We start from the raw sequence: 23,977 nt of genomic DNA on the forward strand, positions 1-23,977 counted from the left end.
TATATTAAAGAATTGCAATTAAAGCAGGCAAAGAAGCTTTCTTAAGGTCAATAACTGACTTCTGGCCTATGTTAATAATAAAATAACTACTTGACATTTTTATATGCCTGTGAATTGGACAGTGAGTAAGTTATCTGGCCAGAAAACACAAGGATACAATGGTTAGAAGTATACCTGAACAGGCATTAAATGAGATGAAGCTATGGCAAGGGAGAGTAGTACTACTTATGCTGTGGTCTCTAGTGGTATCCTGACCCTGTATGTAATCAGATAAACCTAATTCTGCCATTTAAAAACTACCTAAATACTAGGTTTGCTTTAAAATGTTAGAATGTCATGTACTTGTCAGTTTGATTCTCTGTCTTCTAAAGACATTGAAGAGACTTGAATAATTCTAACACAGCTGCATGGTTTTGATAGAATTTGCAAGTGGGAAAGGAAGTGGTAGATTAGGTGTCTGGCAGATATGTAGGGTAAGCACATGACTTGCAGATATTTAAGAAAGGGGAGAAAAATTCCAAAGGACTTTTGTCTGGGGTAAGTGCTTTTTAGAAGGCTGCTGTAATACCAGTTTTCACTTATTAATTTTTTGAATGAAGTTCATTTTACAAGGTCTATACTGAGTTGTAATATTTTGTACTTGGCAGATTTGGAAGAACTCTTAAAAGGCTCAGAACAGTCTAGCACAACTGCGAAAAATGACGTGAAGTTTTCTCTGTGGGTTTCATTTTGTGAGATTTACAATGAATGTTTTTATGATCTATCGATTGCTGTATGAAATGACAAGAAAAGAAAAACACTACGCCTTGCTCAAGACATCAAGGGATGTTCTTATGTAAAAGGTGATTAGAATACATTGCAAATTGCCAAACATGTAATTTGAAAAGTCAGTCTTCCTGTAATAATGTTTCTTTCTAGATTAGAAAACTCCGAACTGTATTCACTGTGGCACTAGAAATGTCCACCTTGAGCGTGAAAGGCAACAATTTGTATCACAGAAGTATCTGTGCCTTTAATAGTGTTTTCTCTCTATTCTTAACTGTAACTCTGCAAAGCCTGCGTGCACTCCACTGCCTTGATATTTCTTTGAAATGGGAGAAATATTGAGAACAATTGACAAATTTTTAGTGGGTTTTTTTTTTCCATTTTCTTAAAAAAAGACTCCAAATTCTTACCTATAGTTATAATTGGCTCAACAGTTCTATTTTTTAGTATTTTCTGTAGAGATGCACTTCAGAGAATATGTGAGAAAGTTCAGTCTGACTGCAAATTACATTTTACAGTACTCTAATCAAGTCTGTGATGTAATTTGTTGTGGGTTGCGGGAGGCGGGGGGTTAGCAGAACTCTAACAGTTCAGTGTTTGTTTCTGGCCATGGGAAAAACAGGTTTCAAATCCTATTGGATTTGTTATAGGTTCTTTGGACAATCAAGACACCAATTCTAGATTAAAGGCTTTTTTGTAGGTGTTTGGCCTGCTACTTTTATCTTTCATATGCCAAACTATAGATTCAAAAAGCTGAATCAGATGATAAACCCCACTCCTTCATTTCTTCAAAGACTAGAAAATGTGTGAAGTAGGAAATAGTCTGCTTTGAGCTATGCTTCAGCATAATCTCTTTTTATAACATTTGGAAGTATAAGATTGTTCCTGATGTTCTTGAGGAAAACCAACTAATGATTTTCTTATTTTTCTTGGTCACAGCTGGTGTTTTTTTTGCTAGTACAATTTTGGTGACCTCTAGTTTAACAGAGGCCATAATGTTCATATTATAAGTTCCATTAGTAGGGTTGTAGGTATTTACTCGAGCCCATACCAAGATGACATACAGTCATCATACTGCAGACAGAATTCTTCACTGATTTTTTTTTTAACTTGATGGCCCTGAAAGATGTCTAGGTGATTTCCCCCCCTGCCCTCAAAATCATAGGCTAAACCAGAGAAGCTGTCCAGGTAGAATTCTGCCTTGATGAGTATGAACATAGGGCTTTCATGCTCATGTTAGACCCTGTGCTTTGGCTTTCCAGAGCGCAGGCTAAGGTTGCTCACTTAATTTGGATGGAGCATATTTCTGTGTGCTAATAGGATGAAATGATGAGATAGATGTGCCCTTCCTTTCCCATGGAAGGAAGAATCTTGATTTTGTCATCATATAATTTCTGTCTGAAGCATGCTTAGTAAAATGTTTTTATGTCTCAAGTAAACGTATTGTTCTTGGTGTGCATATCTTATCCCCTAATCCCTTCTTTCTTTTGGATAATGATATTTACAAGATTACCATGTTTGTTTTTCCTAAAGATCTGCAGTGGGTTCAGATTTCTGATTCTAAAGAAGCTTTTAGTCTTCTAAAACTGGGGTTGAAACACCAGAGTATCTCAAGCAAGAAACTAAATACTTGCTCCAGCAGAAGGTGAGAAACTTTCTGAATAACATTGGGCATAGGATGGTGTCTGGGAGGAGGGGGGAACTAAAATATGGATTGTGGCTTTTAGGAGGGGAAGAGGCTTTAACAGGGCCTAGATATCTAGGTTTGGCATCCTTTAGCACTATGTGACCCAGTGCTTTTAGTCAAAAGGATTCAATCCTTCAGTAAGATGAACATGTTCAAAAACTAACAGTTTTATCAAATACTCTCCTTCAAGCAAAAACATTTAGCTTTATTCCATCTAACTGTCTGAGGAAAAAGCAAAATAAAGGCTACATAAGCATCTCTTTAGAAGTTTGTATCTGATAGAATATATGCTTAGAGAAGTTGAAAGATTCAACAGTGTTTTGAACAGATGTTGTGGAGGCTAAAAATATTTTGAATGTATTCGTCTACTTTATCACTTCTCTGCTGATTTAAGCTTTTCCTTTTAGTCACAGCATATTCACAGTTAAGATACTAAAAGCTGAAGATTCAGGAGCACCGCGAGTGACCCGAGTCAATGAGTAAGTTCAGAGCAGAGACCCTCTCTTCTTTGTGATGGAACTGTCAGTTCTGGTCTGTGTTGGTGTGCTGGTACTGGGAACTGCCAGTTCTGGTCTGTGTTGGTGGACTGGTACTGGGAACTGTCAGTTATGGTCTGTGTTGGTGTGCTGGTACTGGGAACTGTCAGTTGTGGTCTGTGTTGGTGGACTGGTACTGGGAACTGTCAGTTCTGGTCTGTGTTGGTGGACTTGTACTGGGAACTGTCAGTTATGGTCTGTGTTGGTGTGTTGGTACTGGGAACTGTCAGTTCTGGTCTGTGTTGGTGGACTGGTACTGCACTATACACCCAGTGCTTCGTGGTAGAAACTCATGCCTGTGTGGTGGTTTCCCCAGTTCCTACCATCACACAGTTGTTGTCCCTCTACCTCCAGCCATCAGGCTGCAGGGCTCTTCTGTGCCTTGTCCCCTCTGTGCAGCACAAGGTTCTGTCAGCCCGCTGTACACCTGAACTCCTCTGAGTCCTCAGAAGGAAGAGATGGTGGGGGGAGGGGAAATAGGAGGTGTGTTGGGAAAAGGTTTGTCAGGAAGTAATGTAAAATTTGATTGAGAAAACAACATTGAAAAGGATGGAAGTGTTTGTGCAGATGAAGATCAAGAAATTCTTCTAAAAAAAATGATCGTTTTTAAAAGTGAATAATTTGTGCATGTTCTAAGGTAAATAAAGGGAATTTTCCTTATCTGCTTTCGGACTGTCAATGTGTGATCTTGCTGGTTCAGAAAGATATGCCAGGACCCACAGTGAAGGTCACAGATTGAAAGAGAGCGGAAATACAAACACCTCTCTTCTGATTCTGGGCAAGTGTATTAACGCACTCAAGAATTGTCAACGGTCAAAGTAAGTCCTTTTACGAATTGCAAACTGGTTGTGGCTTTTAGGTACTGCCTCCAATGTTTAAAAGCTGTTGTTTAAAATACACAATGCTAACACTAAGTTTCTGGCAGAAATGATGTATAGACTTGTTGATCTACCAGAGTTACCTTAAAACTTGTCTTGTTTTTCTCTTTTCCTTGTTTTGCTCTTTTGCTCTAATCTCCTTTAAGCATGCTATCATATATTTTAGCAATTTAACTTTACTCCTCTGAGCTTGGTTTATCAAAGAAACAAACTTTGGAATAAGTTTAAAACCCCCTTTTCACTAGTGTCATAGTAAGAGTCAAATTTTTAGCCTTTTATTACTCCTTATGAACTAACTCAACTGTCTACGTACTTCTAGTGTAACATTTTTTTCATCAGCAGAATATTGCTGTGCTATCATAACTGGGCACCATTTGACAAAAATTATCTGTTTTTAATAAATACTGACATAACTTTTAACACTCCTCCTGATCCAGCTAACCATATGCAGACAAAAGAAAGCCTTCCTGCTATTTATGCCCTAGCTTGGGGATCTAAATAAAAGTGAAATAATACAAGAAGTTAGTTTTCTAAAAAACAGTACGATCTATAGTCACAGCTGGATATAACTGTCTAGGAACTGCTTTCTCCACATGTTCTCATTTGCAGATCTGTTTCTGTCCCAGAAGTTAAATGAACTCAGTCTGCTGGTTGATGTGCTTTGCCAAATTCACTTAACCCGTAACACTGTTCCTGATGCCTGTTCAAAGTCTGTAACACCTTAAGATGAAAAAGCTTTGCTAGCGTGTGTTCCTGATTATGTTTTGTGAATTTACAGTCTGTCTTATTTTCCTGTTCTTTCCAGATAGGAAGGATGCATTAAAACTAGCAGCTGCTTAGAGGGCTGTTAATGTATTCAGAATGTCTTTTTCTGATCCTAATAACTTGGAATTTTAACAATGTAGAAGGAATGTTCTGAAGCATGATCTCTTAAAGTGTTAATACCTGCCCCTTGCAAGTTGAATAGGAAGTAGTACATTTCTTTAAAATATTTTGGACTGTCAGTCCTGCAGCAAAGCTACTTATGAGCTGTCTATGTACTCTGGTAGGAGTGTCGCTGCCTTCCTGAGTTCTGTAGCACTGTCCATATAACTGAATAGCTGTTATGTGTGCAAAATGCAGCCAACCTGTTTGGTGGCAAGTGTGCGTTCAGTCATGTTTTAGGAATTCTCATAACATTTCCTATAAGCATCATAAACTACATCCCCAGCTGTTAAATTCAAGTGCCAAACTGCTGGGAGATTAGGAAGAAAGTTCTGAAAAGTATCTCCATGTGTTTGGTGTGTGCTCATTTTCTTGCCTAGGCACTTGCTATTGTCCGTTCTCAGAGGCCGGATACTGAGTGAGAGAGATCTCTGATGATGTTGGATACTGCATGCGTAGGACTAGACATGTTCTCTTCATTAATGGTGAAAGGAAGAGAGAGGTTGGGGCATAGTTTGGTGTAGCATGAGGCTGTGTGACCTGCCCAAGGCTAAAGGTCGAACACTCCCTTAGTTTAGGTGCTCCCCCTGATTGTATTGCTGTAGCCTGTCTGAGGTGATGGCTAAAGCAGCAGTCACAACAGCCACACAGTCTCTCTGCAAACAGCTGCATCCAGTCCAAAAGAATTTTAATTGATTTAATGACTACTGCTTTAATAAATATTTTTAAGTCTTCATGCTGGATAGCTCTTACACTGGCTGGACATTATTAAGCATCTGGTCATCTGTTCTTTTGTCTCCAAAGGTCGCAGCAGCACATACCCTTTCAGGAGAGTAAGTTAACTCATTTCCTTCAAGGATTCTTCAGTGCAAAGGGGAAGGTATACGTGATAGTAAACATAAGCCAGTGTGCTTCAGCATATGATGAAACACTCCATGTGTTAAAGTTCTCGGCCACTGCACAAAAAGTAAGTGTGTTGCAGTTTATCTTGACCACTACTTCTGATTTGCCTTTAAAGAGCAGGTTACCTCACTTCTAAGAATATGAATTTACTTACTGGATTTTTCTGTCTCATGTTGCAATCATATTTTCTAATTGCTCCTAGTCACGCTTTATTTCCTTGTAAAGCTTTTTAAAAGGCTTTGTTGGGACATACATATTTTTTTTTGTGGGAGTGGGAACATGTTCTATTAAAAATCCATAATTCCCATAAAATATCCAGCCTGACAAGACACTTGCTATATTTGGAAGAAATTCCCTGAGATCTGGGTGAATTTTTCTTCTGTAGGCATTCCATGCTCTCACCTAGGAACAAGTCTAGCTGCCCCATATACTACTGCTATCTTATAACTACTATACTACTGCTATCTAATATCTCGCCGAGGAGAGCAGCTGCAGTGCAGGCAAGGCCGTACTGGGGGGTTTTTGCGGCAAAAGGGACTGGAAAGTAGCTTTTTTTTGGGGGGGACTTTTGAATCTTTTTGGAGACAGAAAGGCGGCTAGCCGGCTCTAAGGAGACTGGCAAGCCGGTGGGCGGGCAGCTGAGGAGGCGTGGGCTGTGGGCTGAGCCCAGGGCCGGTGGCGCCTGTTTCGAGCGAGGTGTGAACACAGCAACGGTCACTCGCCAAGGAGAGCAGCTGCAGTGCAGGCAAGGCCGTACTGGGGGGTTTTTGCGGCAAAAGGGACTGGAAAGTAGCTTTTTTTTGGGGGGGACTTTTGAATCTTTTTGGAGACAGAAAGGCGGCTAGCCGGCTCTAAGGAGACTGGCAAGCCGGTGGGCGGGCAGCTGAGGAGGCGTGGGCTGTGGGCTGAGCCCAGGGCCGGTGGCGCCTGTTTCGAGCGAGGTGTGAACACAGCAACGGTCACTCGCGGAGGAGAGCAGCTGCAGTGCAGGCAAGGCCGTACTGGGGGGTTTTTGCGGCAAAAGGGACTGGAAAGTAGCTTTTTTTGGGGGGGGACTTTTGAATCTTTTTGGAGACAGAAAGGCGGCTAGCTGGCTCTAAGGAGACTGGCAAGCCGGTGGGCGGGCAGCTGAGGAGGCGTGGGCTGTGGGCTGAGCCCAGGGCCGGTGGCGCCTGTTTCGAGCGAGGTGTGAACACAGCAAGGGTCACTCGCTGAGGAGAGCAGCTGCAGTGCAGGCAAGGCCGTACTGGGGGGTTTTTGCGGCAAAAGGGTCTGGAAAGTAGCTTTTTTTTGGGGGGGACTTTTGAATCTTTTTGGAGACAGAAAGGCGGCTAGCCGGCTCTAAGGAGACTGGCAAGCCGGTGGGCGGGCAGCTGAGGAGGCGTGGGCTGTGGGCTGAGCCCAGGGCCGGTGGCGCCTGTTTCGAGCGAGGTGTGAACACAGCAATGGTCACTCGCCGAGGAGAGCAGCTGCAGTGCAGGCAAGGCCGTACGGGGGGGTTTTTGCAGCAAAAGGGACTGGAAAGTAGCTTTTTTTTGGGGGGGACTTTTGAATCTTTTTGGAGACAGAAAGGCGGCTAGCCGGCTCTAAGGAGACTGGCAAGCCGGTGGGCGGGCAGCTGAGGAGGCGTGGGCTGTGGGCTGAGCCCAGGGCCGGTGGCGCCTGTTTCGAGCGAGGTGTGAACACAGCAACGGTCACTCGCCGAGGAGAGCAGCTGCAGTGCAGGCAAGGCCGTACTGGGGAGTTTTCGCGGCAAAAGGGACTGGAAAGTAGCTTTTTTTGGGGGGGGACTTTTGAATCTTTTTGGAGACAGAAAGGCGGCTAGCTGGCTCTAAGGCTACTGGCAAGCCGGTGGGCGGGCAGCTGAGGAGGCGTGGGCTGTGGGCTGAGCCCAGGGCCGGTGGCGCCTGTTTCGAGCGAGGTGTGAACACTGCAACGGTCATTTGCCGAGGAGAGCAGCTGCAGTGCAGGCAAGGCCGTACTGGGGGGTTTTCGCGGCAAAAGGGACTGGAAAGTAGCTTTTTTTGGGGGGGACTTTTGAATCTTTTTGGAGACAGAAAGGCGGCTAGCCGTCTCTAAGGAGACTGGCAAGCCGGTGGGCGGGCAGCTGAGGAGGCGTGGGCTGTGGGCTGAGCCCAGGGCCGGTGGCGCCTGTTTCGAGCGAGGTGTGAACACAGCAACGGTCACTCGCCGAGGAGAGCAGCTGCAGTGCAGGCAAGGCCGTACTGGGGGGTTTTTGCGGCAAAAGGGACTGGAAAGTAGCTTTTTTTTGGGGGGGACTTTTGAATCTTTTTGGAGACAGAAAGGCGGCTAGCCGGCTCTAAGGAGACTGGCAAGCCGGTGGGCGGGCAGCTGAGGAGGCGTGGGCTTGTGGGCTGAGCCCAGGGCCGGTGGTGCCTGTTTCGAGCAAGGTGTGAACACAGCAAGGGTCACTCGCCGAGGAGAGCAGCTGCAGTGCAGGCAAGGCCGTACTGGGGGGTTTTCGCGGCAAAAGGGACTGGAAAGTAGCTTTTTTTGGGGGGGGACTTTTGAATCTTTTTGGAGACAGAAAGGCGGCTAGCCGGCTCTAAGGAGACTGGCAAGCCGGTGGGCGGGCAGCTGAGGAGGCGTGGGCTGTGGGCTGAGCCCAGGGCCGGTGGCGCCTGTTTCGAGCGAGGTGTGAACACAGCAACGGTCACTCGCCGAGGAGAGCAGCTGCAGTGCAGGCAAGGCCGTACGGGGGGGTTTTTGCGGCAAAAGGGACTGGAAAGTAGCTTTTTTTTGGGGGGGACTTTTGAATCTTTTTGGAGACAGAAAGGCGGCTAGCCGGCTCTAAGGAGACTGGCAAGCCGGTGGGCGGGCAGCTGAGGAGGCGTGGGCTGTGGGCTGAGCCCAGGGCCGGTGGCACCTGTTTCGAGCGAGGTGTGAACACAGCAAGGGTCACTCGCCGAGGAGAGCAGCTGCAGTGCAGGCAAGGCCGTACTGGGGGGTTTTTGCGGCAAAAGGGACTGGAAAGTAGCTTTTTCTGGGGGGGGACTTTTGAATCTTTTTGGAGACAGAAAGGCGGCTAGCCGGCTCTAAGGAGACTGGCAAGCCGGTGGGCGGGCAGCTGAGGAGGCGTGGGCTGTGGGCTGAGCCCAGGGCCGGTGGCGCCTGTTTCGAGCGAGGTGTGAACACAGCAAGGGTCACTCGCCGAGGAGAGCAGCTGCAGTGCAGGCAAGGCCGTACTGGGGAGTTTTCGCGGCAAAAGGGACTGTAAAGTAGCTTTTTTTTGGGGGGGACTTTTGAATCTTTTTGGAGACAGAAAGGCGGCTAGCCGTCTCTAAGGAGACTGGCAAGCCGGTGGGCGGGCAGCTGAGGAGGCGTGGGCTGTGGGCTGAGTCCAGGGCCGGTGGCGCCTGTTTCGAGCGAGGTGTGAACACAGCAAGGGTCACTCGCCGAGGAGAGCAGCTGCAGTGCAGGCAAGGCCGTACTGGGGAGTTTTCGCGGCAAAAGGGACTGTAAAGTAGCTTTTTTTGGGGGGGGACTTTTGAATCTTTTTGGAGACAGAAAGGCGGCTAGCCGTCTCTAAGGAGACTGGCAAGCCGGTGGGCGGGCAGCTGAGGAGGCGTGGGCTGTGGGCTGAGCCCAGGGCCGGTGGCGCCTGTTTCGAGCGAGGTGTGAACACAGCAACGGTCACTCGCCGAGGAGAGCAGCTGCAGTGCAGGCAAGGCCGTACTGGGGGGTTTTTGCGGCAAAAGGGACTGGAAAGTAGCTTTTTTTGGGGGGGGACTTTTGAATCTTTTTGGAGACAGAAAGGCGGCTAGCTGGCTCTAAGGAGACTGGCAAGCCGGTGGGCGGGCAGCTGAGGAGGCGTGGGCTGTGGGCTGAGCCCAGGGCCGGTGGCGCCTGTTTCGAGCGAGGTGTGAACACAGCAAGGGTCACTCGCTGAGGAGAGCAGCTGCAGTGCAGGCAAGGCCGTACTGGGGGGTTTTTGCGGCAAAAGGGTCTGGAAAGTAGCTTTTTTTTGGGGGGGACTTTTGAATCTTTTTGGAGACAGAAAGGCGGCTAGCCGGCTCTAAGGAGACTGGCAAGCCGGTGGGCGGGCAGCTGAGGAGGCGTGGGCTGTGGGCTGAGCCCAGGGCCGGTGGCGCCTGTTTCGAGCGAGGTGTGAACACAGCAACGGTCACTCGCCGAGGAGAGCAGCTGCAGTGCAGGCAAGGCCGTACTGGGGAGTTTTCGCGGCAAAAGGGACTGGAAAGTAGCTTTTTTTGGGGGGGGACTTTTGAATCTTTTTGGAGACAGAAAGGCGGCTAGCCGGCTCTAAGGAGACTGGCAAGCCGGTGGGCGGGCAGCTGAGGAGGCGTGGGCTGTGGGCTGAGCCCAGGGCCGGTGGCGCCTGTTTCGAGCGAGGTGTGAACACAGCAACGGTCACTCGCCGAGGAGAGCAGCTCCAGCGCAGGCAAGGCCGTACTGGGGGCTTTTTGCGGCAAAAGGGACTGGAAAGTAGCTTTTTTTGGGGGGGAAATTTTGAATCTTTTTGGAGACAGAAAGGCGGCTAGCTGGCTCTAAGGAGACTGGCAAGCCGGTGGGCGGGCAGCTGAGGAGGCGTGGGCTGTGGGCTGAGCCCAGGGCCGGTGGCGCCTGTTTCGAGCGAGGTGTGAACACAGCAAGGGTCACTCGCCGAGGAGAGCAGCTGCAGTGCAGGCAAGGCCGTACTGGGGGGTTTTCGCGGCAAAAGGGACTGGAAAGTAGCTTTTTTTTGGGGGGGACTTTTGAATCTTTTTGGAGACAGAAAGGCGGCTAGCCGGCTCTAAGGAGACTGGCAAGCCGGTGGGCGGGCAGCTGAGGAGGCGTGGGCTGTGGGCTGAGCCCAGGGCCGCTGGCGCCTGTTTCGAGCGAGGTGTGAACACAGCAAGGGTCACTCGCTGAGGAGAGCAGCTGCAGTGCAGGCAAGGCCGTACTGGGGGGTTTTTGCGGCAATAGGGTCTGGAAAGTAGCTTTTTTTGGGGGGGACTTTTGAATCTTTTTGGAGACAGAAAGGCGGCTAGCCGGCTCTAAGGAGACTGGCAAGCCGGTGGGCGGGCAGCTGAGGAGGCGTGGGCTGTGGGCTGAGCCCAGGGCCGGTGGCGCCTGTTTCGAGCGAGGTGTGAACACAGCAAGGGTCACTCGCTGAGGAGAGTAGCTGCAGTGCAGGCAAGGCCGTACTGGGGGGTTTTTGCGGCAAAAGGGACTGGAAAGTAGCTTTTTTTTGGGGGGGACTTTTGAATCTTTTTGGAGACAGAAAGGCGGCTAGCTGGCTCTAAGGAGACTGGCAAGCCGGTGGGCGGGCAGCTGAGGAGGCGTGGGCTGTGGGCTGAGCCCAGGGCCGGTGGCGCGTGTTTCGAGCGAGGTGTGAACACAGCAACGGTCACTCGCCGAGGTGAGCAGCTCCAGCGCAGGCAAGGCCGTACTGGGGGCTTTTTGCGGCAAAAGGGACTGGAAAGTAGCTTTTTTTGGGGGGGAAATTTTGAATCTTTTTGGAGACAGAAAGGCGGCTAGCTGGCTCTAAGGAGACTGGCAAGCCGGTGGGCGGGCAGCTGAGGAGGCGTGGGCTGTGGGCTGAGCCCAGGGCCGGTGGCGCCTGTTTCGAGCGAGGTGTGAACACAGCAAGGGTCACTCGCCGAGGAGAGCAGCTGCAGTGCAGGCAAGGCCGTACTGGGGGGTTTTTGCGGCAAAAGGGACTGGAAAGTAGCTTTTTTTTGGGGGGGACTTTTGAATCTTTTTGGAGACAGAAAGGCGGCTAGCCGGCTCTAAGGAGACTGGCAAGCCGGTGGGCGGGCAGCTGAGGAGGCGTGGGCTGTGGGCTGAGCCCAGGGCCGGTGGCGCCTGTTTCGAGCGAGGTGTGAACACAGCAAGGGTCACTCGCTGAGGAGAGCAGCTGCAGTGCAGGCAAGGCCGTACTGGGGGGTTTTTGCGGCAATAGGGTCTGGAAAGTAGCTTTTTTTTGGGGGGGACTTTTGAATCTTTTTGGAGACAGAAAGGCGGCTAGCCGGCTCTAAGGAGACTGGCAAGCCGGTGGGCGGGCAGCTGAGGAGGCGTGGGCTGTGGGCTGAGCCCAGGGCCGGTGGCGCCTGTTTCGAGCGAGGTGTGAACACAGCAACGGTCACTCGCCGAGGAGAGCAGCTGCAGTGCAGGCAAGGCCGTACGGAGGGGTTTTTGCGGCAAAAGGGACTGGAAAGTAGCTTTTTTTTGGGGGGGACTTTTGAATCTTTTTGGAGACAGAAAGGCGGCTAGCCGGCTCTAAGGAGACTGGCAAGCCGGTGGGCGGGCAGCTGAGGAGGCGTGGGCTGTGGGCTGAGCCCAGGGCCGGTGGCGCCTGTTTCGAGCGAGGTGTGAACACAGCAACGGTCACTCGCCGAGGAGAGCAGCTGCAGTGCAGGCAAGGCCGTACTGGGGAGTTTTCGCGGCAAAAGGGACTGGAAAGTAGCTTTTTTTTGGGGGGACTTTTGAATCTTTTTGGAGACAGAAAGGCGGCTAACCGGCTCTAAGGAGACTGGCAAGCCGGTGGGCGGGCAGCTGAGGAGGCGTGGGCTGTGGGCTGAGCCCAGGGCCGGTGGCGCCTGTTTCGAGCGAGGTGCGAACACAGCAACGGTCACTCGCCGAGGAGAGCAGCTGCAGTGCAGGCAAGGCCGTACTGGGGGGTTTTTGCGGCAAAAGGGACTGTAAAGTAGCTTTTTTTTGGGGGGGACTTTTGAATCTTTTTGGAGACAGAAAGGCGGCTAGCCGTCTCTAAGGAGACTGGCAAGCCGGTGGGCGGGCAGCTGAGGAGGCGTGGGCTGTGGGCTGAGCCCAGGGCCGGTGGCGCGTGTTTCGAGCGAGGTGTGAACACAGCAACGGTCACTCGCCGAGGAGAGCAGCTCCAGCGCAGGCAAGGCCGTACTGGGGGGTTTTTGCGGCAAAAGGGACTGGAAAGTAGCTTTTTTTGGGGGGGAAATTTTGAATCTTTTTGGAGACAGAAAGGCGGCTAGCTGGCTCTAAGGAGACTGGCAAGCCGGTGGGCGGGCAGCTGAGGAGGCGTGGGCTGTGGGCTGAGCCCAGGGCCGGTGGCGCCTGTTTCGAGCGAGGTGTGAACACAGCAAGGGTCACTCGCCGAGGAGAGCAGCTGCAGTGCAGGCAAGGCCGTACTGGGGGGTTTTCGCGGCAAAAGGGACTGGAAAGTAGCTTTTTTTTGGGGGGGACTTTTGAATCTTTTTGGAGACAGAAAGGCGGCTAGCTGGCTCTAAGGAGACTGGCAAGCCGGTGGGCAGGCAGCTGAGGAGGCGTGGGCTGTGGGCTGAGCCCGGGGCCGGTGGCGCCTGTTTCGAGCGAGGTGTGAACACAGCAACGGTCACTCGCCGAGGAGAGCAGCTGCAGTGCAGGCAAGGCCGTACTGGGGAGTTTTCGCGGCAAAAGGGACTGGAAAGTAGCTTTTTTTGGGGGGGGACTTTTGAATCTTTTTGGAGACAGAAAGGCGGCTAGCCGGCTCTAAGGAGACTGGCAAGCCGGTGGGCGGGCAGCTGAGGAGGCGTGGGCTGTGGGCTGAGCCCAGGGCCGGTGGCGCCTGTTTCGAGCGAGGTGTGAACACAGCAACGGTCACTCGCCGAGGAGAGCAGCTGCAGTGCAGGCAAGGCCGTACGGGGGGGTTTTTGCGGCAAAAGGGACTGGAAAGTAGCTTTTTTTTGGGGGGGACTTTTGAATCTTTTTGGAGACAGAAAGGCGGCTAGCCGGCTCTAAGGAGACTGGCAAGCCGGTGGGCGGGCAGCTGAGGAGGCGTGGGCTGTGGGCTGAGCCCAGGGCCGGTGGCGCCTGTTTCGAGCGAGGTGTGAACACAGCAACGGTCACTCGCCGAGGAGAGCAGCTGCAGTGCAGGCAAGGCCGTACGGGGGGGTTTTTGCGGCAAAAGGGACTGGAAAGTAGCTTTTTTTTGGGGGGACTTTTGAATCTTTTTGGAGACAGAAAGGCGGCTAGCCGGCTCTAAGGAGACTGGCAAGCCGGTGGGCGGGCAGCTGAGGAGGCGTGGGCTGTGGGCTGAGCCCAGGGCCGGTGGCGCCTGTTTCGAGCGAGGTGTGAACACAGCAACGGTCACTCGCCGAGGAGAGCAGCTGCAGTGCAGGCAAGGCCGTACGGGGGGGTTTTTGCGGCAAAAGGGACTGGAAAGTAGCTTTTTTTTGGGGGGGACTTTTGAATCTTTTTGGAGACAGAAAGGCGGCTAGCCGGCTCTAAGGAGACTGGCAAGCCGGTGGGCGGGCAGCTGAGGAGGCGTGGGCTGTGGGCTGAGCCCAGGGCCGGTGGCGCCTGTTTCGAGCGAGGTGTGAACACAGCAAGGGTCACTCGCCGAGGAGAGCAGCTGCAGTGCAGGCAAGGCCGTACTGGGGGGTTTTTGCGGCAAAAGGGACTGGAAAGTAGCTTTTTTTTGGGGGGGACTTTTGAATCTTTTTGGAGACAGAAAGGCGGCTAGCCGGCTCTAAGGAGACTGGCAAGCCGGTGGGCGGGCAGCTGAGGAGGCGTGGGCTTGTGGGCTGAGCCCAGGGCCGGTGGTGCCTGTTTCGAGCAAGGTGTGAACACAGCAACGGTCGCTCGCCGAGGAGAGCAGCTGCAGTGTAGGCAAGGCCGTACTGGGGGGTTTTCGCGGCAAAAGGGACTGGAAAGTAGCTTTTTTTGGGGGGGGACTTTTGAATCTTTTTGGAGACAGAAAGGCGGCTAGCTGGCTCTAAGGCTACTGGCAAGCCGGTGGGCGGGCAGCTGAGGAGGCGTGGGCTGTGGGCTGAGCCCAGGGCCGGTGGCGCCTGTTTCGAGCGAGGTGTGAACACTGCAACGGTCATTTGCCGAGGAGAGCAGCTGCAGTGCAGGCAAGGCCGTACTGGGGGGTTTTCGCGGCAAAAGGGACTGGAAAGTAGCTTTTTTTGGGGGGGACTTTTGAATCTTTTTGGAGACAGAAAGGCGGCTAGCCGTCTCTAAGGAGACTGGCAAGCCGGTGGGCGGGCAGCTGAGGAGGCGTGGGCTGTGGGCTGAGCCCAGGGCCGGTGGCGCCTGTTTCGAGCGAGGTGTGAACACAGCAACGGTCACTCGCCGAGGAGAGCAGCTGCAGTGCAGGCAAGGCCGTACTGGGGGGTTTTTGCGGCAAAAGGGACTGGAAAGTAGCTTTTTTTTGGGGGGGACTTTTGAATCTTTTTGGAGACAGAAAGGCGGCTAGCCGGCTCTAAGGAGACTGGCAAGCCGGTGGGCGGGCAGCTGAGGAGGCGTGGGCTTGTGGGCTGAGCCCAGGGCCGGTGGTGCCTGTTTCGAGCAAGGTGTGAACACAGCAAGGGTCACTCGCCGAGGAGAGCAGCTGCAGTGCAGGCAAGGCCGTACTGGGGGGTTTTCGCGGCAAAAGGGACTGGAAAGTAGCTTTTTTTGGGGGGGGACTTTTGAATCTTTTTGGAGACAGAAAGGCGGCTAGCCGGCTCTAAGGAGACTGGCAAGCCGGTGGGCGGGCAGCTGAGGAGGCGTGGGCTGTGGGCTGAGCCCAGGGCCGGTGGCGCCTGTTTCGAGCGAGGTGTGAACACAGCAACGGTCACTCGCCGAGGAGAGCAGCTGCAGTGCAGGCAAGGCCGTACGGGGGGGTTTTTGCGGCAAAAGGGACTGGAAAGTAGCTTTTTTTTGGGGGGGACTTTTGAATCTTTTTGGAGACAGAAAGGCGGCTAGCCGGCTCTAAGGAGACTGGCAAGCCGGTGGGCGGGCAGCTGAGGAGGCGTGGGCTGTGGGCTGAGCCCAGGGCCGGTGGCACCTGTTTCGAGCGAGGTGTGAACACAGCAAGGGTCACTCGCCGAGGAGAGCAGCTGCAGTGCAGGCAAGGCCGTACTGGGGGGTTTTTGCGGCAAAAGGGACTGGAAAGTAGCTTTTTCTGGGGGGGGACTTTTGAATCTTTTTGGAGACAGAAAGGCGGCTAGCCGGCTCTAAGGAGACTGGCAAGCCGGTGGGCGGGCAGCTGAGGAGGCGTGGGCTGTGGGCTGAGCCCAGGGCCGGTGGCGCCTGTTTCGAGCGAGGTGTGAACACAGCAAGGGTCACTCGCCGAGGAGAGCAGCTGCAGTGCAGGCAAGGCCGTACTGGGGAGTTTTCGCGGCAAAAGGGACTGGAAAGTAGCTTTTTTTTGGGGGGGACTTTTGAATCTTTTTGGAGACAGAAAGGCGGCTAGCCGTCTCTAAGGAGACTGGCAAGCCGGTGGGCGGGCAGCTGAGGAGGCGTGGGCTGTGGGCTGAGTCCAGGGCCGGTGGCGCCTGTTTCGAGCGAGGTGTGAACACAGCAACGGTCACTCGCCGAGGAGAGCAGCTGCAGTGCAGGCAAGGCCGTACTGGGGAGTTTTCGCGGCAAAAGGGACTGTAAAGTAGCTTTTTTTGGGGGGGGACTTTTGAATCTTTTTGGAGACAGAAAGGCGGCTAGCTGGCTCTAAGGCTACTGGCAAGCCGGTGGGCGGGCAGCTGAGGAGGCGTGGGCTGTGGGCTGAGCCCAGGGCCGGTGGCGCCTGTTTCGAGCGAGGTGTGAACACTGCAACGGTCATTTGCCGAGGAGAGCAGCTGCAGTGCAGGCAAAGCCGTACTGGGGGGTTTTCGCGGCAAAAGGGACTGGAAAGTAGCTTTTTTTGGGGGGGACTTTTGAATCTTTTTGGAGACAGAAAGGCGGCTAGCCGTCTCTAAGGAGACTGGCAAGCCGGTGGGCGGGCAGCTGAGGAGGCGTGGGCTGTGGGCTGAGCCCAGGGCCGGTGGCGCCTGTTTCGAGCGAGGTGTGAACACAGCAACGGTCACTCGCCGAGGAGAGCAGCTGCAGTGCAGGCAAGGCCGTACTGGGGGGTTTTCGCGGCAAAAGGGACTGGAAAGTAGCTTTTTTTGGGGGGGGACTTTTGAATCTTTTTGGAGACAGAAAGGCGGCTAGCCGGCTCTAAGGAGACTGGCAAGCCGGTGGGCGGGCAGCTGAGGAGGCGTGGGCTGTGGGCTGAGCCCAGGGGCGGTGGCGCCTGTTTCGAGCGAGGTGTGAACACAGCAACGGTCACTCGCCGAGGAGAGCAGCTGCAGTGCAGGCAAGGCCGTACTGGGGGGTTTTTGCGGCAAAAGGGACTGTAAAGTAGCTTTTTTTTGGGGGGGACTTTTGAATCTTTTTGGAGACAGAAAGGCGGCTAGCCGTCTCTAAGGAGACTGGCAAGCCGGTGGGCGGGCAGCTGAGGAGGCGTGGGCTGTGGGCTGAGCCCAGGGCCGGTGGCGCCTGTTTCGAGCGAGGTGTGAACACAGCAACGGTCACTCGCCGAGGAGAGCAGCTGCAGCGCAGGCAAGGCCGTACTGGGGGGTTTTCGCGGCAAAAGGGACTGGAAAGTAGCTTTTTTTTGGGGGGGACTTTTGAATCTTTTTGGAGACAGAAAGGCGGCTAGCCGGCTCTAAGGAGACTGGCAAGCCGGTGGGCGGGCAGCTGAGGAGGCGTGGGCTATGGGCTGAGCCCAGGGCCGGTGGCGCCTGTTTCGAGCGAGGTGTGAACACAGCAACGGTCACTCGCCGAGGAGAGCAGCTGCAGTGCAGGCAAGGCCGTACGGGGGCGTTTTTGCGGCAAAAGGGACTGGAAAGTAGCTTTTTTTGGGGGGGGACTTTTGAATCTTTTTGGAGACAGAAAGGCGGCTAGCCGGCTCTAAGGAGACTGGCAAGCCGGTGGGCGGGCAGCTGAGGAGGCGTGGGCTGTGGGCTGAGCCCAGGGCCAGTGGCGCCTGTTTCGAGCGAGGTGTGAACACAGCAACGGTCACTCGCCGAGGAGAGCAGCTGCAGTGCAGGCAAGGCCGTACGGGGGCGTTTTTGCGGCAAAAGGGACTGGAAAGTAGCTTTTTTTTGGGGGGGACTTTTGAATCTTTTTGGAGACAGAAAGGCGGCTAGCCGGCTCTAAGGAGACTGGCAAGCCGGTGGGCGGGCAGCTGAGGAGGCGTGGGCTGTGGGCTGAGCCCAGGGCCGGTGGCGCCTGTTTCGAGCGAGGTGTGAACACAGCAACGGTCACTCGCCGAGGAGAGCAGCTGCAGTGCAGGCAAGGCCGTACGGGGGAGTTTTCGCGGCAAAAGGGACTGGAAAGTAGCTTTTTTTTGGGGGGGACTTTTGAATCTTTTTGGAGACAGAAAGGCGGCTAGCCGGCTCTAAGGAGACTGGCAAGCCGGTGGGCGGGCAGGTGAGGAGGCGTGGGCTTGTGGGCTGAGCCCAGGGCCGGTGGTGCCTGTTTCGAGCAAGGTGTGAACACAGCAAGGGTCACTCGCCGAGGAGAGCAGCTGCAGTGCAGGCAAGGCCGTACTGGGGGGTTTTCGCGGCAAAAGGGACTGGAAAGTAGCTTTTTTTGGGGGGGGACTTTTGAATCTTTTTGGAGACAGAAAGGCGGCTAGCCGGCTCTAAGGAGACTGGCAAGCCGGTGGGCGGGCAGCTGAGGAGGCGTGGGCTGTGGGCTGAGCCCAGGGCCGGTGGCGCCTGTTTCGAGCGAGGTGTGAACACAGCAACGGTCATTTGCCGAGGAGAGCAGCTGCAGTGCAGGCAAGGCCGTACTGGGGGGTTTTCGCGGCAAAAGGGACTGGAAAGTAGCTTTTTTTGGGGGGGACTTTTGAATCTTTTTGGAGACAGAAAGGCGGCTAGCCGGCTCTAAGGAGACTGGCAAGCCGGTGGGCGGGCAGCTGAGGAGGCGTGGGCTGTGGGCTGAGCCCAGGGCCGGTGGCGCCTGTTTCGAGCGAGGTGTGAACACAGCAACGGTCACTCGCCGAGGAGAGCAGCTGCAGTGCAGGCAAGGCCGTACGGGGGGGTTTTTGCGGCAAAAGGGACTGGAAAGTAGCTTTTTTTTGGGGGGGACTTTTGAATCTTTTTGGAGACAGAAAGGCGGCTAGCCGGCTCTAAGGAGACTGGCAAGCCGGTGGGCAGGCAGCTGAGGAGGCGTGGGCTGTGGGCTGAGCCCAGGGCCGGTGGCGCCTGTTTCGAGCGAGGTGTGAACACAGCAAGGGTCACTCGCCGAGGAGAGCAGCTGCAGTGCAGGCAAGGCCGTACTGGGGGGTTTTTGCGGCAAAAGGGACTGGAAAGTAGCTTTTTTTGGGGGGGGACTTTTGAATCTTTTTGGAGACAGAAAGGCGGCTAGCCGTCTCTAAGGAGACTGGCAAGCCGGTCGGCGGGCAGCTGAGGAGGCGTGGGCTGTGGGCTGAGCCCAGGGCCGGTGGCGCCTGTTTCGAGCGAGGTGTGAACACAGCAAGGGTCACTCGCCGAGGAGAGCAGCTGCAGTGCAGGCAAGGCCGTACGGGGGAGTTTTCGCGGCAAAAGGGACTGGAAAGTAGCTTTTTTTTGGGGGGGACTTTTGAATCTTTTTGGAGACAGAAAGGCGGCTAGCCGGCTCTAAGGAGACTGGCAAGCCGGTGGGCGGGCAGCTGAGGAGGCGTGGGCTGTGGGCTGAGCCCAGGGCCGGTGGCGCCTGTTTCGAGCGAGGTGTGAACACAGCAACGGTCACTCGCCGAGGAGAGCAGCTGCAGTGCAGGCAAGGCCGTACGGGGGGGTTTTTGCGGCAAAAGGGACTGGAAAGTAGCTTTTTTTTGGGGGGGACTTTTGAATCTTTTTGGAGACAGAAAGGCGGCTAGCCGGCTCTAAGGAGACTGGCAAGCCGGTGGGCGGGCAGCTGAGGAGGCGTGGGCTGTGGGCTGAGCCCAGGGCCGGTGGCGCCTGTTTCGAGCGAGGTGTGAACACAGCAAGGGTCACTCGCCGAGGAGAGCAGCTGCAGTGCAGGCAAGGCCGTACTGGGGGGTTTTTGCGGCAAAAGGGACCGGAAAGTAGCTTTTTTTTTGGGGGGACTTTTGAATCTTTTTGGAGACAGAAAGGCGGCTAGCCGGCTCTAAGGAGACTGGCAAGCCGGTGGGCGGGCAGCTGAGGAGGCGTGGGCTTGTGGGCTGAGCCCAGGGCCGGTGGTGCCTGTTTCGAGCAAGGTGTGAACACAGCAACGGTCGCTCGCCGAGGAGAGCAGCTGCAGTGCAGGCAAGGCCGTACTGGGGGGTTTTCGCGGCAAAAGGGACTGGAAAGTAGCTTTTTTTGGGGGGGGACTTTTGAATCTTTTTGGAGACAGAAAGGCGGCTAGCTGGCTCTAAGGCTACTGGCAAGCCGGTGGGCGGGCAGCTGAGGAGGCGTGGGCTGTGGGCTGAGCCCAGGGCCGGTGGCGCCTGTTTCGAGCGAGGTGTGAACACTGCAACGGTCATTTGCCGAGGAGAGCAGCTGCAGTGCAGGCAAGGCCGTACTGGGGGGTTTTCGCGGCAAAAGGGACTGGAAAGTAGCTTTTTTTGGGGGGGACTTTTGAATCTTTTTGGAGACAGAAAGGCGGCTAGCCGGCTCTAAGGAGACTGGCAAGCCGGTGGGCGGGCAGCTGAGGAGGCGTGGGCTGTGGGCTGAGCCCAGGGCCGGTGGCGCCTGTTTCGAGCGAGGTGTGAACACAGCAACGGTCACTCGCCGAGGAGAGCAGCTGCAGTGCAGGCAAGGCCGTACTGGGGGGTTTTTGCGGCAAAAGGGACTGGAAAGTAGCTTTTTTTTGGGGGGGACTTTTGAATCTTTTTGGAGACAGAAAGGCGGCTAGCCGGCTCTAAGGAGACTGGCAAGCCGGTGGGCGGGCAGCTGAGGAGGCGTGGGCTTGTGGGCTGAGCCCAGGGCCGGTGGTGCCTGTTTCGAGCAAGGTGTGAACACAGCAAGGGTCACTCGCCGAGGAGAGCAGCTGCAGTGCAGGCAAGGCCGTACTGGGGGGTTTTCGCGGCAAAAGGGACTGGAAAGTAGCTTTTTTTGGGGGGGGACTTTTGAATCTTTTTGGAGACAGAAAGGCGGCTAGCCGGCTCTAAGGAGACTGGCAAGCCGGTGGGCGGGCAGCTGAGGAGGCGTGGGCTGTGGGCTGAGCCCAGGGCCGGTGGCGCCTGTTTCGAGCGAGGTGTGAACACAGCAACGGTCACTCGCCGAGGAGAGCAGCTGCAGTGCAGGCAAGGCCGTACGGGGGGGTTTTTGCGGCAAAAGGGACTGGAAAGTAGCTTTTTTTGGGGGGGGACTTTTGAATCTTTTTGGAGACAGAAAGGCGGCTAGCCGGCTCTAAGGAGACTGGCAAGCCGGTGGGCGGGCAGCTGAGGAGGCGTGGGCTGTGGGCTGAGCCCAGGGCCGGTGGCGCCTGTTTCGAGCGAGGTGTGAACACAGCAAGGGTCACTCGCCGAGGAGAGCAGCTGCAGTGCAGGCAAGGCCGTACTGGGGGGTTTTTGCGGCAAAAGGGACTGGAAAGTAGCTTTTTTTGGGGGGGGACTTTTGAATCTTTTTGGAGACAGAAAGGCGGCTAGCCGGCTCTAAGGAGACTGGCAAGCCGGTGGGCGGGCAGCTGAGGAGGCGTGGGCTGTGGGCTGAGCCCAGGGCCGGTGGCGCCTGTTTCGAGCGAGGTGTGAACACTGCAACGGTCATTTGCCGAGGAGAGCAGCTGCAGTGCAGGCAAGGCCGTACTGGGGGGTTTTCGCGGCAAAAGGGACTGGAAAGTAGCTTTTTTTGGGGGGGACTTTTGAATCTTTTTGGAGACAGAAAGGCGGCTAGCCGTCTCTAAGGAGACTGGCAAGCCGGTGGGCGGGCAGCTGAGGAGGCGTGGGCTGTGGGCTGAGCCCAGGGCCGGTGGCGCCTGTTTCGAGCGAGGTGTGAACACAGCAACGGTCACTCGCCGAGGAGAGCAGCTGCAGTGCAGGCAAGGCCGTACTGGGGGGTTTTCGCGGCAAAAGGGACTGGAAAGTAGCTTTTTTTGGGGGGGGACTTTTGAATCTTTTTGGAGACAGAAAGGCGGCTAGCCGGCTCTAAGGAGACTGGCAAGCCGGTGGGCGGGCAGCTGAGGAGGCGTGGGCTGTGGGCTGAGCCCAGGGGCGGTGGCGCCTGTTTCGAGCGAGGTGTGAACACAGCAACGGTCACTCGCCGAGGAGAGCAGCTGCAGTGCAGGCAAGGCCGTACTGGGGGGTTTTTGCGGCAAAAGGGACTGGAAAGTAGCTTTTTTTTGGGGGGGACTTTTGAATCTTTTTGGAGACAGAAAGGCGGCTAGCCGGCTCTAAGGAGACTGGCAAGCCGGTGGGCGGGCAGCTGAGGAGGCGTGGGCTGTGGGCTGAGCCCAGGGCCGGTGGCGCCTGTTTCGAGCGAGGTGTGAACACAGCAAGGGTCACTCGCCGAGGAGAGCAGCTGCAGTGCAGGCAAGGCCGTACTGGGGGGTTTTTGCGGCAAAAGGGACTGGAAAGTAGCTTTTTTTGGGGGGGGACTTTTGAATCTTTTTGGAGACAGAAAGGCGGCTAGCCGGCTCTAAGGAGACTGGCAAGCCGGTGGGCGGGCAGCTGAGGAGGCGTGGGCTGTGGGCTGAGCCCAGGGCCGGTGGCGCCTGTTTTGAGCGAGGTGTGAACACAGCAAGGGTCACTCGCCGAGGAGAGCAGCTGCAGTGCAGGCAAGGCCGTACTGGGGGGTTTTTGCGGCAAAAGGGACTGTAAAGTAGCTTTTTTTTGGGGGGGACTTTTGAATCTTTTTGGAGACAGAAAGGCGGCTAGCCGTCTCTAAGGAGACTGGCAAGCCGGTGGGCGGGCAGCTGAGGAGGCGTGGGCTGTGGGCTGAGCCCAGGGCCGGTGGCGCCTGTTTCGAGCGAGGTGTGAACACAGCAACGGTCACTCGCCGAGGAGAGCAGCTGCAGCGCAGGCAAGGCCGTACTGGGGGGTTTTCGCGGCAAAAGGGACTGGAAAGTAGCTTTTTTTTGGGGGGGACTTTTGAATCTTTTTGGAGACAGAAAGGCGGCTAGCCGTCTCTAAGGAGACTGGCAAGCCGGTGGGCGGGCAGCTGAGGAGGCGTGGGCTGTGGGCTGAGCCCAGGGCCGGTGGCGCCTGTTTCGAGCGAGGTGTGAACACAGCAACGGTCACTCGCCGAGGAGAGCAGCTGCAGCGCAGGCAAGGCCGTACTGGGGGGTTTTCGCGGCAAAAGGGACTGGAAAGTAGCTTTTTTTTGGGGGGGACTTTTGAATCTTTTTGGAGACAGAAAGGCGGCTAGCCGGCTCTAAGGAGACTGGCAAGCCGGTGGGCGGGCAGCTGAGGAGGCGTGGGCTGTGGGCTGAGCCCAGGGCCGGTGGCGCCTGTTTCGAGCGAGGTGTGAACACAGCAACGGTCACTCGCCGAGGAGAGCAGCTGCAGTGCAGGCAAGGCCGTACGGGGGCGTTTTTGCGGCAAAAGGGACTGGAAAGTAGCTTTTTTTGGGGGGGGACTTTTGAATCTTTTTGGAGACAGAAAGGCGGCTAGCCGGCTCTAAGGAGACTGGCAAGCCGGTGGGCGGGCAGCTGAGGAGGCGTGGGCTGTGGGCTGAGCCCAGGGCCAGTGGCGCCTGTTTCGAGCGAGGTGTGAACACAGCAACGGTCACTCGCCGAGGAGAGCAGCTGCAGTGCAGGCAAGGCCGTACGGGGGCGTTTTTGCGGCAAAAGGGACTGGAAAGTAGCTTTTTTTTGGGGGGGACTTTTGAATCTTTTTGGAGACAGAAAGGCGGCTAGCCGGCTCTAAGGAGACTGGCAAGCCGGTGGGCGGGCAGCTGAGGAGGCGTGGGCTGTGGGCTGAGCCCAGGGCCGGTGGCGCCTGTTTCGAGCGAGGTGTGAACACAGCAACGGTCACTCGCCGAGGAGAGCAGCTGCAGTGCAGGCAAGGCCGTACGGGGGAGTTTTCGCGGCAAAAGGGACTGGAAAGTAGCTTTTTTTTGGGGGGGACTTTTGAATCTTTTTGGAGACAGAAAGGCGGCTAGCCGGCTCTAAGGAGACTGGCAAGCCGGTGGGCGGGCAGCTGAGGAGGCGTGGGCTGTGGGCTGAGCCCAGGGCCGGTGGCGCCTGTTTCGAGCGAGGTGTGAACACAGCAACGGTCACTCGCCGAGGAGAGCAGCTGCAGTGCAGGCAAGGCCGTACTGGGGGGTTTTTGCGGCAAAAGGGACTGGAAAGTAGCTTTTTTTTGGGGGGGACTTTTGAATCTTTTTGGAGACAGAAAGGCGGCTAGCCGGCTCTAAGGAGACTGGCAAGCCGGTGGGCGGGCAGCTGAGGAGGCGTGGGCTTGTGGGCTGAGCCCAGGGCCGGTGGTGCCTGTTTCGAGCAAGGTGTGAACACAGCAAGGGTCACTCGCCGAGGAGAGCAGCTGCAGTGCAGGCAAGGCCGTACTGGGGGGTTTTCGCGGCAAAAGGGACTGGAAAGTAGCTTTTTTTGGGGGGGGACTTTTGAATCTTTTTGGAGACAGAAAGGCGGCTAGCCGGCTCTAAGGAGACTGGCAAGCCGGTGGGCGGGCAGCTGAGGAG

The 23,977-nt window shown here is 55.0% G+C and overlaps 1 pseudogene; it reads left to right on the forward strand.

Annotated features, from left to right (window-relative positions):
* The first annotated feature begins 202 nt into the window (after positions 1-202).
* LOC141928915 (kinesin-like protein KIF20B) overlaps positions 203-23,977 on the forward strand; it is a 136,919-nt pseudogene continuing 113,144 nt past the window's right edge.

The sequence above is a fragment of the Strix aluco genome, chromosome 12, assembly GCF_031877795.1.
Source record: "Strix aluco isolate bStrAlu1 chromosome 12, bStrAlu1.hap1, whole genome shotgun sequence".
NCBI lineage: Eukaryota > Metazoa > Chordata > Aves > Strigiformes > Strigidae > Strix > Strix aluco.